The 7,115-nt window shown below is 39.7% G+C and overlaps 1 protein-coding gene across 1 annotated transcript in view; it reads right to left on the reverse strand.

Moving 5' to 3' along the window:
- The window catches only part of LOC106939398 (protein jagged-1), a 61,008-nt gene that overhangs the window by 23,219 nt on the left and 30,674 nt on the right, over positions 1-7,115 (reverse strand). The gene's annotated exons all lie outside the window — the stretch shown is intronic.

A 7,115-nucleotide genomic window follows, 5' to 3' on the forward strand; every position in this document is an offset into this window, starting at 1 on the left:
TTAAATTGTTGTATTATTACTACTGTTACTGCCATACCTCAAGCACGCCAACTTTCTACTTCATTTTCTTTTACGGTTGCTCTGTCCAACACTCTCCGTGATGACAACCAGTGACTCACGCAAAATCCTCATTCAAACATGGCGGCCTGTAATCTGTTGATCAGTCAATCTTTGTAGATTGCATGCCCAGTTTCTGCACATATAACTTTTTCTTTCTTTGCGCAACATATTTGGAAATATTTGTAGATCAGGTCTTATATCTTTAATGAGACCACCATCACACTTCAGTGTGAACATACTACAGACCTGAATTGAAGCCTCCATATTGGTCCTACTGTCTTCCTACAAAACATGACAGGAGCAGAAATTGCCATGTTTTTTATTTTTTTAATGTAGCTAGACTTTTACAGAAAATTACACACAAGCATTGCCGCAGAACGCTTTTAAAGCTTTTCACAGAGTCCCCGTTTGCTAGGTCTCTCAGCTGCTCTTCTGACTTGATCTTCCTCACCTCATGAAATCAAATTGGAGTTGGGGAACGTTTGTCTTTTTTTCCCAATGTGCTATGAACTGATGAAGTTTCAAAACTGTCACTTTTATCAGCTGCACTCTTAGCTTTGGTGTTCTCGCTTAATTTTTTCAGGCCTTTTCACACATTCCTCAATCTTTAACATCGGGACAAATAAAGCAGTCACGAGTTACAAGCCTGAAGATAACTGAGAAGGAAACAGTTAAAAACTTATTCAGGTATTTCATGGATTTAACATGGTAAGGTTTTCAAGTTCAACATTTCCAGTGTGTAACTGTAACATAACGACAAGCACCAAACGTTGTTCATGAAGCAAATCCTGACCTGGAGCACAAAAATAAGAAAAAAATACCCTTCTCAGTTTAACAGATTTTTTTTTTCCATGTGCCTTCCTTTAATCCCAGTCTTCAATGTAGTGTGCAGGTCAAACTGGATCAATATCAGGTTGTTGCATTTATAGCTCCAGCAGTCCATTTTTTTCCTCCCCCTTCTCCGAACATTTCTATTAAACGTAAGCATTTGCAGCCGTCGGCTGAGATAAATTCAGCCGACGCGTTTGCCGTCGCCGACGACTCGGGCGCACGGCAGACATCCTGAAATGATGACATTGAGCTCACTGAGATATCTCACTCCTGAGAGATAAGGGGGCGACTTTTTACTCGCGCTGTCCTCCTTTCGGATGCATTCTTTCATCGTATATATCAGCAATGAATAATTCAGACCAACACTACAACTCCGTCTCTCTCTCCCCATTTCTCGTTTTCCCTTCATCCACCCACCAGTCCCTCCCTCTGTGAATCACACCAGCGCCTGTCATGCAAATAGCTCCGGCATGTGCGTTGTGTTTAAGGTTCGTCTAAAAGGCTACACGGATGTGTAGTCACGTCTTTGTTTGGAAAGCATACAGCCCACAGGCATCGGGTGGAAGTGGGAGGAAGAAACCGCTCAGAAGGAGGTGATGGGTGCAGCAGCTATACGGGAGATGTGAAGTGAGGTAGAGATGTGGGGGGGAAGAGGAGCGGCCATGAAGATAAAGGGTTGGCATGAAGGTTCAAAATGTTGGAGGGCTGAAAATTATATGGCAAAAACTCTGAGTCAGGGCTTTGTTTCAAGTGGAATTTGCTGCAACAGATGAGGAGATGGGAGGAGAAGGTGAGCTGAGGGACAGGGAAGGCAGAGGAAGACTATAAAGGATCAGAGAAATATTGCAGTCCCGGAGTGACAATTTGTAGGATTCCTGCAGGCTAATCATAAAGACAAAAAACAAAGAACTTTGCAGGAAATAACACAAAAGGATTCGAGACACTAGATTAAGGGGGAATACAAAACAAGACAAAAAAAAACTGCTGAGGTGATCATAAAAATCATGGAAGGAAATAGGAAGAACACCCACACACAGGGAAATCATGGAGATAATGAGCTGTACGGGGCGGCAAAGGGCTCAAAGCCAGTTCATTAAAACTGGCAGAGAGCACAGATACCAGCTGGAGTCATTCCGCTTTGGCTTAAAACTCTGAACCGAAGAAATTCATTATTTACATCCACGCTGCGGGATTAAACGGCTGACTATCAACACACTGATTCTGTTTGGAATAAATTTGATTTGAGCTAAATACAACAGGGGATACAACATTACATTATGAGCCAGAGTCCTGGAGACTCATGTCTGATTAGCTACATGGAGGCAAAGTAAATGCAGGCTGTGTGTGTGGCATGCCTCCCAATATTATCATCCCAGGGTTTCACATAGTGGTGGCAGCATCATGCCATGTGGATGCTCGACTCCAGCAGGATGGATTGCATGCATTTCTTGCACAAGTTGCAAAAGTTTGCCCTCGTATTTATACTCCCTGCCCTTTTTTTTTGTCTTCTTCTAGTCATATTCTATGTAGTTTGTCCAACTGTTTGTGACTTAATATGCATCGTAATTTTGTTCTGCATCTCAGATGCTATGTTCAAGGGCAACAAAGATAATCTGAATCTGAAAGTTGTTGTCCAGCTGGATAGCAAGCCTGAACAGCCAGAGCCACAATGCAGCGCTTTAGACTGGAAAATGTTTCTTTTATTGTGGTCAAGTCAAAGTCCTGGCCCAAATCAAATCAAGAATCTGTGTGCAAAATCAAAAATGTGTGTTTAAAAACTCTCTACGTTTAATTTGAGTGAGTCTAACTGAATTCAGTATTTTTATTTTTCATATATAGCGTTAATTCAAAACAAGCGTCGTCTCAAAGCACAAAAACAAGTAAATCCAATTTTATTTACTTCTTACATTCAAACTGATCCTAGTTATCAAACAATTAAGTCAAGTTTAGTTCATCACTAAAAAGTTTACCCAGCAGGTGACTGGCTTGGAGCATTCCCTCCTCCTTCATGATGGACGGTTCCTTAAATTCTATCAGCAGTCCTTCATGTTATATGTAACAGAAGGAATATTTTTATTTTCCATCAGTAATTGGGGAAAAATTAACATTTTAGAGAAGAACTGGAATCTATGGTGCACTGACTGCAGTTTTAGACAATCAAGAAACGGCATCAATTTGTCTGGGAAAATTGTTAAGTGAGGCTGCTGCTGCGACTGATATGAGAATTTTCTCTTTTTCCGAGTGTTCAGCTGTCCCACAGCTCTCTGCTGTTTCTTCTCCCTCTTCTCAAAGTCTGACTCTAATAATATTGCTGCTCTATTATGTAGTTGGACTGATATCTGTCTGACATGATTCTCCTGCAGCAGCAAATTGTGCAGCTTAGCGCTTTCCACAAGTCTCAATCGAGATTTAAAATGCCTCAAATCCCCTATGTTTCTATCCAGACCCAAAAGGCAGGACCAGAACCCGAGGCAGGAAGAGAAGCAGGATTTAGAGATGAAAAAAGTGATCTGATAGCTAATCATAGTGTCTCCCTTCAACCAGCTATGTTTTTCTGTACTGCTACAGTTACTCACCTTCCTAAAACTTACGGCTTATGTCATTTTTTCCCCCAAAAGTGTTTTTTTTTTGTTTTTGTTTTTTTTTAACCAAAACTAAATTTAAGAAAGAAAGAGGTGGTGATTTTAGGAGGGACTGCAGTGTTTGTCTCATGGATACATGCTAGGTGCTTCTCTGTCTGACAAAGGCAGCTCCTTGTTAGCGCCTCAAGCTTTAGCAGCCAGTTGCACCAAATGAGGGGGTAAATAATTTAGCATTACCCCATAGTTACTTGATTGTGCTATAAAAGTGTCTGTAAAATACACAATGCTTCCCCTGTAACAGAACACAAGCAGTTTCTCAATCATTTTATTGTTATGATGCCATAAGCGGCCTAAAGTAGCGTAAGCTAGTGCTAGCTAACATTCCCACAACCATTGACATACACAGGCTATATTTTAAAGTTCAAAACATAATTCGGATCATTTTTTTATGAAAATAAAAGATCCTAATGGACAATATTATGAGTTGTATTTATTAGTAAGGAGGGGTTCTAATGTAAAATTTACTTTTTTAGCGTTACATCACGTTATATACTGTTATTCCCTCATGAAGAACATCCCTGAAGTGTTGCTTTTCATTTTTTCAGGTACGTTTGAGAAATCCCTGCCTCCTACTCCCCACTCAGCTGAATCAAGCAAACCCCGGAGGAACTGTGAGTCTGCTGAGAACATCATACAAGCTACCTCTCAGTCCAATGCTAAGGACGGTTATAAACGGCATAATGAGAAGCATTGTTGTGATGACGTGCTGAAAGAGGAGTATTTAGAAAGCCTCTTAAAAAGACAAGGACCCAATGTCAATGTGTTAACTTGTGAAGTCATATTTATTTGATGTCATCTTTGATATTTAGAGAATTTTTATTACTGTTGAATCTGACATAGTGACTTTATTGTGCTATAAAATGACACTGTGTCTGGAAAATGCATTATGCTTCTTACTGATTTTTATTTATTTTTTTAGAAAAGCTGAGTAGAATTCTTAGTTGATGTTTTTTTGTTGTTGTTTTTTGCAATTGTTTAGAATCTAATATTAAGATTAGGTAATACATTTCATTAGATTGAGATAATAGGATTACATAAGCGTTCACTTCTTCCTACTCTTTTACAAACAGAAAAGTAGTGGTAAATAATTTTGTTCTTGGTTATGTTTGCACATGTTTTTCTGTTTTCCACTGATTTCTTATCTTTTTTTACTGTTTGAAATGAAATACATAAATAAAATAAAAATAAAACAAAATAATAAATTTCTTTAAGGTATTTTCATATTTTCACTGTGAAGCACTTTAACCTGCACTATATAAAGAAAACATAACTAATACTTTCTTAAATATTTTTAATTGAACCTAAGAAAAATATTTGAGTGTGTGTTGTAGACACCTTGTAAGCATGTAGACCATGACTCCAAACATAAAACTATTAAAATTGCATCGAACCGGACATTTTAGTCGGTGTCCCTGAGAAACAATCCGAACTGAAGAGACACCTTCCATCTTCTCACCTTTCTACAACCCTCCACATGATAAATTAGGAAACTTCTACCTCCCAGTGTGATCGATAAAAAAGCACAACTAAAGAAAGAGCTTAAATAAAGCAGCAGAGTGAAGTTAAATGTTAAGTTAGTGGATAGGCTGCAGGAGCTGATGAACAATCAGGTCGATTCTGCTGATATTCTCAAACACAAAACTCTCCGGCGCCTCGGCCTCACTCACCGCCGGCCCTCTGGCAGACTCCCTAACTTTATCACCTCTTCAATCAAACCTCCTCACTCGGCCTTCCTTCCTCCCTCTGGAGGTGCCTCACCTTTGCTGCCTGCCAACTGTTATTAATGGCAGGTAAAGCCCTGAAGGAAGTCCAGCCTTTTCATCCCTGATGCTCTCTGTTATTTATCCTCCTCGGCGCACATATTCTCACTTCCTATAAGAGCGTGCCGCCAGGTGAAGCCGCGATACAGGAAGAGGCTGTGTGTGTGTGTGTGTGTGTGTGTGTGTGTGTGTGAGTAGTCAGCTCTGGTTTGGAGATTGGGCTCCTGTCTGCAGGTCAGAAAGGATCAGAGTAACCATGGTTACCAAATTAAAAATCACAGCAACAACTGTGTCTGAAGAGAGTCGTCTGCAACGCCCTGGCAATTTCTGCAAAAACATGCACACAAACACAGACAATGCCGCGTTTGTGATGTCAGGAGATGCGAGGCAGTTTGAGGAAGAGTTACCTCACAGTCTGAGGAAACGACAACAAAAAACATTAAAACAACACCGACAAGAGGCTGATCACAGCCAGAGATTAAAACATAAATAGTGGACTTTGTTCCAGCACAAACAAAATAAAGTGTTTTTTTTTTGTTTTTTTTCTGTGTGTGTGGAATGAATGACCTAAGTGGTGACAACAAGGACTTGACCTAATGGAAAAGGTTTTTGTGTGTTTTCTTCTGTTCTTACGTGTGCTGAAAGGAAAATAACCCCTTTCAAAACAGAGAAAGGAAGCATAACAGCGAAGTAAAACGTTTTTTATCTAAACTTTTGCAGACGACAGCTGGAATGAGCTTTTCAGGAGAGAGGTGAAACTCGCCGGGGCTTTTCTGTGGCGCAAAGTGTGGAAGTCGTCATTCTCACAATCAGTTTCACGGTCACAACATGCAGCTGCTGGGCCGCTTACCGCTGTCAAGCTACACTGGGGTTTTATCCAGCTGACAATTGCTTCTCCACACTGCCGGTCAGCTGGCTGAACGGAGGCACCACAGACAAACTCTGCCGTTTGGAGAAAAAGGCAACAGAGAAGGCGTGGAAACTAAAACCGTCACTTTTACGAAGATGACGCTGTTTTATGAGTACAGATAGCAAACTACTAGCATCTGTAAAATACAACAGAGATGGAGCAGAACGACGTAGTTTGTTTTTATTCCCCGCAAAAAGCTACAAAATTTTTGCTTCTTGTTTATTCTTCAGTATTGTTAGGTCTATTAAAATTAAAATCATAAATAGATGTTGTAGCTGGAGTTCAAACTCCAGAAGTTCTTCGGTTTTAAATAAAAGCAAAACGGTCATGTTATAAACGTCGATGCTTGATTTTTACGTCGATCCTTTGATACCCTCTGGTATATTTGCTGACAATTATCAAATAATGAGATCCGTGTTGCGAGTTTGGGCTGGGGAAAAAAAGAAAGGAAAAAACAGCCTTGGGCGTGTTGTTGAAATCTGGGCTGCTTTCACAACATTTAGTGGGTTTTTAGAAAGTGTTCAAAGGAAAAATTCTTTCAAAATAGTTCTAATTGTGTGGCGGAAAAGCACAAAACTTTGAATAAAATGCCATGTTATTGCTTATTTTATGAGCCAGTTTATTTATTTTTGAAACGTCCAAGCTGTCTGACATGACATCATAAATGATTAATAGTCTAATATATGTTGCAGAGCAGAAATCCCAGGGCAACGTCATGGTCTAAAGTCAAGTCCTTTTTGGTCCCGGTGGCGTCTGGTTCTGCTCAGAACATAATAAAGGACGAACGCTGCGATTTGTCACAACTCTATAAATGCAGTCAATGTTTTTTTTTTGTTGTTTTTTTTTTTTTTTTTTTTTTTTTTTTTTTTTTTTTTTTAGAGTTGGGGGGTTTTTGTGGTGTTTTTGGGGGGG

The sequence above is a fragment of the Poecilia latipinna genome, unplaced genomic scaffold (assembly GCF_001443285.1).
Source record: "Poecilia latipinna isolate Pla-1442-1.1 unplaced genomic scaffold, P_latipinna-1.0 Scaffold85, whole genome shotgun sequence".
Taxonomy (NCBI): Eukaryota; Metazoa; Chordata; class Actinopteri; order Cyprinodontiformes; family Poeciliidae; genus Poecilia; species Poecilia latipinna.